Source organism: Trichechus manatus, unplaced genomic scaffold, assembly GCF_000243295.1.
Source record: "Trichechus manatus latirostris isolate Lorelei unplaced genomic scaffold, TriManLat1.0 scaffold00232, whole genome shotgun sequence".
In the NCBI taxonomy this organism is placed as follows: Eukaryota; Metazoa; Chordata; class Mammalia; order Sirenia; family Trichechidae; genus Trichechus; species Trichechus manatus.
The window spans coordinates 2,737,910-2,748,787 of NW_004444168.1; positions in this window are offsets into that span (position 1 = coordinate 2,737,910).

The following is a 10,878-nucleotide window of genomic DNA, read 5'->3' on the forward strand; positions in this document are numbered from 1 at the left end:
CATTGTGCTTTAGGTGAAAGTTAGAGCCCTGCTGGCTGGGTGGTTAAGTGTTCAGCTGCTAACCACAAGGTTGGAAGTCTGAATCTACCAGCTGTTCCTTAGAAACACTATGGGGCAGTTTATTCTGTCCTATAGGGTCACTATGAGTCAGAACCCATTCGATGGCAATGGGTTAGGTGAAAGTTTACAGAGCAAATTAATTTCTGATTCAAAAATTTATACACAAATTATTTCATGACATTGGTTGCAGTCCCTACAATGTGTCAGCACTCTCACCCTTTCCAGCCCGGTTTCCCCATTTCCATCTGTCCAGTTTTCCTGTCCTCTCCTGCTTTCTCGTCTTTGCTTTTGGGCAGGTGTTGCCCATTTATTCTCGTATACTTGATAGAACTAAGAAGAACCTTCCTCACTTGTGTTATTGTTTGTTTTATAAGCCTGTCTAATCTTTGGTTTAAAGGTGAACTTCAGGAGTGGCTTCAGTTCTGAGTTAGAGAGGTATCTGGACACCGTTGTCTTGGGGGTTTCTCCAATCTCTGTCATACCAGTAAGCGTGGTCTTCTTTGTGAATTTGAATTTTGTTCTACATTTTTCTCCCACTCTATCTAGGATCCTCTGTTGTGATCTCTGTCAGAGCTGTAAGTTGTGGTAGCCAGGCACATCTAGTTCTTCTGGGCTCAGGCTGGTGGAGACTGTGGGTCATGAAGTCTATTAGTCCTTTGGAGCAATATTTTCCTTGTGTCTTTTGTTTTCTTCATTCTCCGTTGCTCTGTACAGGACGGGACGAACAGATCTATCTTAGATGGCCGCTTGCAAGTTTTTAAGACCCCAGATGCTACTAAGCAAAGTAGGATGTAGAACATTTTCTTTATGAACTATATTATGCCAATTGACCTAAATGTCCCTGGAGACCATGGTCCCCAGCCCTCAGCCCCAGTAACTCGGTCCTTCAGATTGTTTGGATGTGTCTAGGAAGCTTCTATGACTATGTTCTCTTTGTGCTCTATTATATATATGAATATATATGCTGTACATACAAATGTATATGTAAAAATATCCACAGCCTAACCTGTATATGTACGTGGGTATACTCCTAGGTGCCCTCCTTCCCCTATTCAGCATACGTATCTGCCTATGTATCTGCTTGTAAGTTTTAATTTTTTTTTACTGTTGTCGTAAGGTTGTATATGCTATAGAATTTACTGTAGTTGCCTCTTTTTCTTTTTCTTTTCCTTGTGTTCCTTTAAGTGTATTTCTTTGCCTTCATCAAGTTGTGCTGACTTCCCCTATATGTGTATTATCTTTCCCTTCACCAAAGTTAACATTTATCTACTGTCTAGTTAGTGATCCCCCACCACCACCAACTCTCCCCTTAATTCAGTTGATGTCCCGAAGCACCTGGACTGCCTCAGGGGCACCTTTGCTCAGCTGAGCGAGCTGTGCTGTGACAAGCTGCACGTGGATCCTGAGAACTCCAGGATGAGTCTATGGGAATCAATGTTCTCCTCCTCCCTTTTATGGTCAAGCTCATATCATGAGGAGGAGGGTTCAGTTCAGAATGGGAAAGAGCTGTTCTGGTTGCATTATTATGGCCTCATCAGGACCATTTTGTTTTTTTAACCCTCTTTGCTCACAACCATTGTTTCCTCCTGTCTCATTCGTGTTTTTCTCTTTTTCTTCTCCATAATTTTTTTCTCTCTTTATTTTTTAATTTAAACTTTTCATTTTGAGATTTTTTTTAATGAGTTTTTTTTTTTTAAATCCACTATTTTTTTATTTTAATTTCTATACTTTCTTTATTCCTTTCAAGACAAGGAGGATAAAATGAATCGTGACTTTACATGGGTCTAAAACTTAACATGATAGCTTAAGGTCTGGGATAAGGTGGGTAGGGAGGAATATTTCTGTATATAAATACAGGCTGATATGGGAGCATATCAGCTGTAGCAGTTAAGATCCAATCACCATGTTGCTCATATTTTGTGGGCACAACCATAGGCACAGCTTGGGATGAGGCTGAAATATTCCTAGTCCAACCTGGGGCACTCTGCTAACCGAGTGTATGTCTCTTATGTGTTCCCCTCAGCTCCTGGGCGGCATGCTGGTATGTGTGATGGCTCACAGCTTTCGCAAGGAATTCACCTCACAGGTGCAGGCTCCCTATCAGAAGTTGGTGGCTGGCGTGGCCCCTTCCCTGGCTCATAAGTAACACTGAACTTCCTTTCCTCCTTTCCAGTCCCTATAAAAGGCCCTATTATCCCCAGACCCCAACTACTGAACATGGGGAAATTATGTAAGGCTTTAGAAATCTGGCTCCTACTTAGTAAAGAACATTTATTTTCATTGCACTGGGGTATTTAATTATTTCTGCATCTCTCATTCAGGCAGACACATGGCAGGGCCAGGCACTGATGACATAAAGCAATGAGGAGCCAGCAAATTAAAATGGTGCGTAAGAGGTCTGTGCAGACATTGGCAGGCTGCATGCATGTCTTGGACTCCATGAAGGAAGAAGAGGTTGTAAATAGCTAATGTTTGTGGGAAATAGCCTCTGCTGCCTATTCCATACTTCCTCATATAAAAAGATTTAACTGGAGGCTTGATTTGGGGTTAGATTCCTTCATGTTTTATTTTAAACCACTTATTTTACTTAACCTTCCTCAGAAATGTCTTCTCTCTCTCCAGTTGTTTAGCAGAACCTCACAGCCCTAACTCCACTAAGTTCTCCTTTTTAAAATTAACACTTTTTCTCTAAGATTTTCCTTCCACGGCTGGCCTTCTGGTCCCATTGCTCCTCCTCTTCTGACCAGCCTTAGCCTCAGTTCCCTCTATTATCTTATGGAGATCCGTTCAAAGCAGGTAAAACAGGGAGAGGTGTTTTGCTCTCCCTTCCCTGGAGCCCCTGTTCTCTGTCACCACAACAGTGACTGAGGAGTCTATAGTGCTGGGCTCCCCGAGACTTGTTGTTCCATAGTCAGCACTAAAAGGAGTGGGCTGCTAATAGTGTGATAAGTAGGAACTGAGGAGCATGTAAAAAGGAGCTTCTTGTGGCTTGATATTCACTACTGTCTTGTAGCCTTTTTATGGCCCCACACCAAATGGAAGACCCAATGTCCCTCAGGATGCTTTAGCATTCTCATTGAAGTTCTGCTCGCTCTCTATCCTATCTCTGTTGACTTTTCTGACTCTAAAATTACTAGCATAGTGTTACCATCAGTAACACACCTTAAGTTTATTTCCTTATTAAATAGTCACTTCTAGGGATGCTAGATTCTAGAAATAAAAATACGAATTTAGGGTGGCCCCTGCCTCTCATCTCAATTCTAAGTCTAGTTGGCAAGTTTCTGAAGTAATGCATGTAGCAACTGATAAGTGATTATAAAAGAGTACACAGGTTTTCTGACATTAAAGAGTGACGCCCTCGAGATGAAATGCATTATGAAGATAATTAAATACTTATCAAAAAGAGAAGAAAAGCAAAAAAAAAAAAAAAACCCAAAACACGCACACACACACAGACTAGACAGGGAGAATAGCGTATCCCAAATCACTGCTGAATATGACATCTGGTATTCTGATTTTCAAGTAAGTAGGAAAGATGAAGCAAAACTACCTGCAACGGGATAAAGAAGGGGTGGACTCAAACTACCAACCTTTTAGTAGGTGCCTTAACAGTTTGTACTACCCAGGGACTCCAGCGACACCTCCTCGGGGGCCCATAAATACATTGGTCTATTTCTGAAGTCTCCGTACATTCCATTTACCTCTTTGTAGATTCTTGGACTTCAAAAAATATACACATTTTAGCTATGATTTTGTAATATATCTATCGGATGTATTTTTTAAAAAATTATTCTTTCATATATTGTGTTAGAATGGAACTGTTAGTTTCCTTAAACAACTCAGCTGGTGATCTGAGTGAGATTTCCTTGAATTTAGAAACGCATCTGAGGAGAATAAAAAATCTTTACTTTGTTGGGTTGTACCATTACTGAAGATATGCATCTCCAGTTACCTAGATTTTCTTTTATGCTATTTATTGGGGCAATTTCTCCATTTTTAGAAAACATATTACACAAATAAAAGTAAAAAAATGTACAACTGAATTACTACAGTTGCATCCGGAACTTATCAGACACAAATAGTCATTTGTCACTTTACCCTTTTTCTAGATAATTCAGTTGACTTTGAACACTTTATATCCATTTTACCCCATCCAATCTATCATTGTTGTCATATATTTTAAATATTTTGTAGAGGTTTACTCCCCACATTTTCTATTACTATTACTTTAAGCAGTGAAGAAATCTTTATAGTTATTTGCATCTTGCTTTCCATATCTTCCTGCACCTCTATCTTTCCATCTAAGATCATTCCCTTTCTTCCTAAAGAACTCTTTATTATTAACTTTTTCTGTTGGAAGTAAGTTCATTGGTTTTAGTTTGTCTGAAATGTCTTCATTTTCTCTATTATTAAAGCATACTTCAAATAGTAACACTTTTATGCAAGTCAGATAAGTCAAATAAATAGAAGGCTAAAAAAAATCAAATGCAAAAATTTGGTGTATAAATATGTGACCTTTATATTCGGCGAGGAAATTAAAAAGGAATTCTCAACAAATAGTGATTGAACAACTAACTCTTCACAAAATAATAAATGGAGATACCTGCCTTACTACATAGACCACCATCAATTACACAGTGTTAAAATAAAATCAAGTCAGGAGAAATTAAATTATATAATCTTAGAGATAGAAAAAGGCATTTAATTATCTAAAGTAGAAATCATAAAGATAGAGACAGATTCATTTGACAATATAACCATTTGGAAAGGTCCGTATGTTAAATATAAAACCCCAAGAATAAAACTAAAAAGTAAATGGCAAAATAAAGTACATTTTTAAGATGTGTGACAGAGAAATGGTTAATATCCCAATACAAAAATCTCTCAAGTAAAATAGAGAAAAACTAAAAAAAATACAAGTGTACAAAATACAAAACAGAGATTGCTAGTAAACTTCAAAACTTTATAAGTTCTTTCAAAATGTATATATATTTTTAAAAGGGATATATACTCTGCCTCACGTTATTGTCTCATATTCATAATACTCCATATTGTCAAAGATGATGGTGGGGTCATCAGCCACTCTCATATACTACTGCTAGAATTCTAAAATAAGTTGACATTTCTTGAGCAAATGTAGTTAACATTATCTTATCAAGTAATTCCATTTCTAGAAATTTGTTATAAGGAGAAATATTTTAAAAAGTATATATCTAAGCATTATTTAAAATTAATGAACTCTTTAAAACAATCAAAATGTCACACAACTTTTATAGGAATTTGCACAACTATTAAAAATAACATTGTTGAAGTATATTTTATTATTTTAGTATATGGGAATGTGTTCATAATAAAATAGGTTAGAAAAGCATATATATTACATATGCATACCTATGTATACGTATATTTATTATATAGCCATATAAATACTTACGTACACATATATACATACACACAAGTACATAATGTTACATTTAACTAAAATGTGTTATTGTACTAAATATTGTTATAAAACACTAAAATATTACTAGTTATGATTTCTAGAAAGGTTGGTACTAGTAATATTTTCTAGGTAAGGCTGAGGAAATAAAAAATCCCAAAGTCTTAGACGTTTAAAAAAATAGCTCATACTGATATCAGCAGCTGCAGGCTGTGGTTAAAGAGTTTCATTTGTCTTATCAGATCATGACCCATACTGAAGGGGCAACCTCTACTTGGGACTTGCCTTTCTTGCAGCTGAGGGAAAAGAGCAAGAGAGCTTGCAGAAACACACAGTGACTTTTTTAGCTTATGCTAGGATATCATATGTGTTACATGGAGTCATATGTCTCTGGGAAAAGCAAGTCGCATGGCGAAGCCCAGATCAATAAGGTGTGTATACACATTTCTTCCATAAGAAACACTCTAAGACACAAGGAAATAGGTATATAATTCCCTTACAGCAAGGGGTGGGGTGGGGCAGGGGAGAGTGAAAATTTTTGAAAGAGAAAAAAATCTACCACAATAGGGTTGCAGGTGTTTTATTTACTTTATAATTTCAACATTTTCCAAATTGCATACAACCAACATGTACTGATTTTATGACAAAAGTAAATGATGCAGATAATATTAATATTTTCCCCTTTTAGCATAAAATGTGCTGTTAAAATAATCTATACAAGAGATGACGTGTCAGAATTTAGGCTTTGGAATGTGGATGAAGAAGAATGACGTAACCGTATATTTTAGTTAGGAACTCATCCGGATATGGATATAAAATAACAATAGGGATTGAGGAAGTGAAAAAAATAGAGAAACACTTTTATATTTCTTTCTTGGTGGGGGCAGACTCACTTATAAAACAAGGAAGCTGACGAAGAAGTCTGTTTGTCGGGAAAAAGTGTGAGATCAGTTTTGGATGTGGTGGGTCTGAGAAACCTGTGGGATGTGAGCACTCAGAAGAAGAAGCTGGAGTCATTGAGATAGATGTGGTGACTGAAATCACTAAAATGGGTGGAATTGTCCAGAAAGAAAATAGACAACAGGCAAAGCTTCTAGAGAACATTTAAAAAGCTTATTTAAAAAAAAAAAAAAAGGATTGTCGATTATAGAGACTTTATATAATAATATAAAATAAGATAATATAAAATATGATGTTTATGTAAGAGGTCATACTTTGTAATACAAGTAATTAAATTAAACTCTTTTCTGATTAAAAATAGCATTTACTGACGTAAAACAGCAATACATTATAATGGCCTTGCTATCTAAATGTTATAGTCTTGTGCCTGCAGGAACTGTAGAAGGGAAGATTGGAGTTTCTTGGGTTTCACGGTAGAGCTTTTCCTTGGGGACTTGCTGCTTATCTTTTTCTTTATCATTAGGTATTCTTGGTATACTGATTTTCAAGGTGGTTATCTTTTTTCTTTATTTTCACAAGCTATGTGCAGGTTACCACAGCTGTGTCGCATGATATTCCTTAGCAAAGTCATTGGTAAAATCCAAGCCTGCATTTTGCTCCACTGTTTACTGCTATTTCTTCCTATGGCCAAAGCTCTGTTCAATCTCTAACTAAAAACCAGAGCTTCTGCTGGTTGGTTTACTGCTTTGACCACTTGTTAATCATGTTATATACAGAGATATATGCTGATATTTTACTGCTATCTTACAATTGTTCTGACTAGGCCAGGGTCTCTTGTTATGAGTTCGCAAAGCACTGTTTCCTACTTGTATTAATGTTCAATGAATAATTTACCCTTTAATATCAATAATTAATATTATCATTCTGAACATTATGACCTGATTCCATGGAATCAACAAAGCCCTGGTGGTGCAGTGGTTAAGAGCTCAGCTGCTAATCAAAAAGTCAGCAGTTTGAAGCCACCAGCCCCTCTTTGGAAACTCTAGGGGGCAGTTCTACTCTGTCCTACAGGGTCACTATGAGTCAAAATTGACCCGATGGCAACTGGTTTGGGTTTTTGGTTTTCCATGGAATCAAAGGGAAAAGAGTATTTGAGTAAGGCAATAGTAGTCAGCAAGAGTCAGATACAGCAGAAAGGTCAAGTAATATGCATATTAAAATTTGTACATTAGCTTCCACAGTTATTAACTCATTTGTGGCCATAATGAGAGCAGTTTAAGTAGTAAGACAGAGTCTGAGGTTGAAATGTAATAGATCAAAAAACAAGTTAGAATTGCTGAAGTAGAAATGAATAGAAATGGTCTATGTTTTTGGGGAAGTTTAACTAAGTATGGGATATATTTCAGGCTTAAAATACACTTTCAGATTTACTTGGAGAACTACGATTTAAGAAGATGACCTAAAATTGGCAACCACACTAAGATAGTTTTGTAAATGATAGCTTCCTTAGTCAATGGTCATGACATGTACAGTGACTACCCCAGGCATGGCTGGCCAATTCAGCTTTTTATCAGTTCTGCTAGAAGGGAGGCAGTCAGCATACTCACAACTAACTGAAGCCTAGTTAGTTATCCAAGAATTGACATGGAAAAATATCTCACCCTTGGTTCATATCTTAGTGTCCCTCATGGGAATCATGAGTGAAGAAATGACTTTAAATATGAAACCAAAAATTAAACTCTGAATTATCCCTTAAACTCATTGTTGAGACAACTGAATAGAAGTGTGGGGAGAGTGAGGGAGGAGTTGAAGGTGGAGAAGAACATGTTCTTGCTAAGAGTTACCTTTATACAATGGAGTTCTCAGACAATCTTTCCCTACTCTATGCTATATCTGCCACTGGATCCCCTATACCTACTTATTCTGAACTCTGAATGAGCACGAAGTTTTCTGCTTTCAAGTAGAACTGAAGACTTTTCTGAGTCTACAAATAAATTCATACAATTGAAATTTCTAACTAGTCAGGTAATTGAACAACCAAACTGTTATCTTACAGGTGGCTTCATTACCTAACCTCTTGGGGTGATGCCAATAATAGTCAACTTGTTGAGAAGTGGTAGATATCACTCTAGCGATATACCCATATATTTCAGTTAGTCATTACAAAGGTTGGTACATTCTTTTCTTTCTAGAAATTGCTTCTTCTTGGTCCTTGGACTCATTTAGTTGGAACCCCATAACCCTCCTGGGTTTAAACACTGAGTTTTTATTCAACATACTGCAATAAAAAGTGCTAATCTTCCCTTCATATTATTGGGAACATAACCAAGTAAATATCATACCAAGATAACTTCTCAGAGAAAAAAGTTGGAAATATTATGGGAATTGTTACTATGGCACAGATCATGATCCTGAGAGCAAGTCCTAGCAAAACAGGTACAAACTGTAGGTCCTTCTGAATAATATATATTAAAACAAAACAACAACAACAAAAAAAAAAATAACAACAACAAAAAACTTATGAAAAAAGAGTTCTGGCAAAATGGCACTCTAGGCAGAAGCACCACGCCGTCCCTCCACAGAAAAGATCTGAAAAACTAAGCCGGACAGAGAATACAACAATCCTGAAACCCTAAAACATCAAATGAAGAGATAAAGAACTCATCCAAACACCAAATGGAGTGAGAAAACTGACAGAGAATGGAGAGCGAGGAGAGATTCATGCAGAGGTCCCCTATTAGCTAACACAGCGTGGATCCACCATCTTGGACTCCTATCAGAGACCAGCAAACAGGGGGTACGAGAAAGCAGCCTCATGGAGCATCCAGCAGGAGACAAAACAAACAGTAATTTGCAATATATGCTTTCCTACCCCCCACCCTTCTTCACCCTGACTCGGCCTCTGCTTCCCGCGGCCACAATCTCTTGACCGGGAAACACCAGCTGCTTGGATTCCACACACCCAAACGGGCTGGCTCTCTGAGTGCCATTTGTTGGCTGCTGGTGTTGCTTTTTTCTGCTTCTTTTGATTTCTTCCTTACCTCTCACCACCTCTCCCTCCTTTCGCTCAAATACCTGGCTCCATGCGCCATCTTTACTTCTTCCTGAGGGGCTGTGGAGCTCTGTTTGAGTGTGGAGCTGCTTCCCGGTCTGGGCTGCCGCGCTGGTGGGATCCCGGGGCTTTTGTTCGTTTGTTTGTTTTGAATTGTTTGTTTGTTTTCTTTTCCTTTTCTTCAGTTGGGAGCCCTTTCTAGCCAGGCGGTGCTGTGTGGCAAGGAGACTTCCACCTCGGCTTGCACAGACGTGCAGAGGGATCCCTGAGGACATTTCTTTTTTCATTTTTTTTTTTCTGTTTTTTTGGGGGCCTTTATTGTTCTTTTTTTTTTTTTAACTTGTTTTGTTTTCTTTTCCCTCTTTTTCCATTTTTGTCTTTCTTCACTGCTCAGTTTCTCGTCTCTCTATATCTTCCTTCTCATTCTGTTCCCTGAATACCTGACGTAGTATACCTCTACACCTTCTAGCCAGGCTGTACTGCAACACCTGAGAGCGACTTCCCCAAAGTCATAGCTGCATCAGTGGTATCCCTGGGAACTCTGCAGTTTTTTAACTTTTCCAATTTTTATTTATTCATTCTTTTCTTTTCTTTTCTTCTTCTTCCCCTTTCTATTTTTCTCCATTTCATAGTCTCTCATCTCTCCACTCCAACGGCAAGCTCCCCTAGCATTCTTTTTTGATGCTTTTGGCTCCAGTTCCTCTCTCCTCTCTCCCATATCCATCTTAGCTCCACACATAACAGTCTCCCTGCTGCATCCTGCCTACCTGCACTGTGTGCTTGACATCACACCACCAAGAAGCACAGGCACAGCCTACTCGTACCTACCCTGCACTGATTACCGACCCGCTCTGGTGGCTGTAGTAAGTCCCACAAACAACCCACCCCAGTAACTCCTCTTCAGATAGACCTGCCCAGCCGTACCACATCTGAGTGACCGACCCTGCCAATTGGAGAAGGAGGTGAAAAGTATTGTGCCCACAGATAAGCAAACAACAAAAAACACACAGTCCACCTGCTCAGACATAGTCAAATTAAAAAAAAAAAAAAAGGGATGAAACAAACAAATCTACAATCAATAAATGAGAAAAATAACTACTGAATGCCCGGAGGATAGCAGACAATATCAAAACATTTACAAAACAGGACAGAATGGTTCCAGTAGGCATCCAAAATAAAACACTAGGTGACTCTCCAGTGGAAGAAAATGTACTAGAACTACCTGGTAGGGAATTCAAATCTCTAATACTCAGAATTCTCAAAGAGCTGAGGCAAAAAGCTGACAAACATGAGTAAAATATAGACAAATCCATGGAAAATACAGACAAAAAATTAGAAGAATTCAGGAAAATAATGCAGGAACAAAATGCCAAAATAAATTCACAACTAGAAATTATACAAAGACAACAATTAGAAATCCAAAGAT